The sequence below is a fragment of the Bos indicus genome, chromosome 1, assembly GCF_029378745.1.
Source record: "Bos indicus isolate NIAB-ARS_2022 breed Sahiwal x Tharparkar chromosome 1, NIAB-ARS_B.indTharparkar_mat_pri_1.0, whole genome shotgun sequence".
Classification (NCBI taxonomy): Eukaryota; Metazoa; Chordata; class Mammalia; order Artiodactyla; family Bovidae; genus Bos; species Bos indicus.
This window is the reverse complement of record NC_091760.1, coordinates 29,133,742-29,135,022: the sequence shown is the minus strand read 5'-3', so window position 1 is coordinate 29,135,022 and position 1,281 is coordinate 29,133,742. Positions and strand designations below refer to the sequence as shown.

General features: G+C 36.6%; 1 non-coding gene across 1 annotated transcript; it reads left to right on the top strand.

The window, feature by feature from the left end:
- Nucleotides 1–934: 934 nt before the first annotated feature.
- Nucleotides 935–1,007, top strand: TRNAC-ACA (transfer RNA cysteine (anticodon ACA)). Its single transcript has one exon. It is a non-coding gene; the product is annotated as a tRNA-Cys (tRNA).
- The last annotated feature ends 274 nt before the right edge of the window (nt 1,008–1,281 follow it).

The following is a 1,281-nucleotide window of genomic DNA, read 5'->3' as shown; positions in this document are numbered from 1 at the left end:
GGCTTCTCATCACACTGGCTTCTCTTGCTGTGGAGCACAGGCTCTAGATGTGAGGGCTTCAGTAGTTGTAACATGCGAGCTCTAGGATGTGCAGGTCTCATTAGTCGTGGCACACAGGCTCAATAGTTGCAACTCACAGGCCCTAGAACTCGTGGTTTCAGTAGTTTAGGTGCATAGGCTCAGCATTGTGGCTTGTGGGTTTTAAAATGTGGGCTAAATAGTTGTGGCACATGGGCTTCGTTGCTTTGCAGCATGTGGAATCTTCCCAGACCAGGGATTGAACTCATGTCTCCTGCACTGATAGGTGGATTCTTATCTACCGTGCCACCAGGGAAGTCTCCTTTTATATATATTATTGGATATAATATATATATATCCAATAATAATAATATATATTATATATATATTATTTAGTTTGCTTATGTTTTGTTGAGGATTTTTGCATCTATGTTTATCAAATATATTGTCCTATAATTTTCTTAAAAATTTTGTTTGTGGTGTTTTTGTCTTATTTTGGTATCATTGGTAACCCCATTGAATGAATTCAAGATTGTTCCTCTTCTTCAAGTTTTTGAAATGATTTAAGAAGTATAGGTATTAACTCTTAATGTGTTTAGTAGAATTTCCCTGTGAAGCCATCTGGTTCTGAACCTTTGTTTACTGGGACTATTTTATTACAAATTCAATTTCATTAGTAGTGGTTGATTTATTCAATTTGTTTCTTTTTTATTTGATTCACTTGTGGAAAGTTGTATGTTTATGGAAATTTGCTCATTTCTTCTAGGTTGTCCATTTTGTTGGCATAGTTATTGTTTGTAGTATTTTTTATGATTTATTTTGTTTTTTTTTTTGGTATATTTGTAGTGCTGGTTATTCCTACTTTTTTGTTTTCTTATTTTGTTTAATTAGATCATCCCTCTTTCTTTGTGAGACTTCCCTGGTGGCTCAGATGGTAAAAGTGTCTGCCTACAAGGCAGGAGACCCAGGTTCGATCCCTGGGCTGGGAAGATCCCCTGGAGAAAGAAATGGCAACTCACTCCAGTATTCTTGTCTGGAAAATTCCATGGACAGAGGAGCCTGGTAGGCTACAGTCGATGGCGTCGCAAAGAGTCAGACATGACTGAATGACTTCACTTTCTTTCTTTGTGAGCCTGGGTGGAGGTTTATCAATTTTGTTTATCTTACCGAAAAAGTCTTTGTTTCATTGATCTTTTCTATTGTTTATTTGGTTTCTATTTTATTTCCTCTCTGATCTTTACGATTTTCTTCCTTCTGCTGACA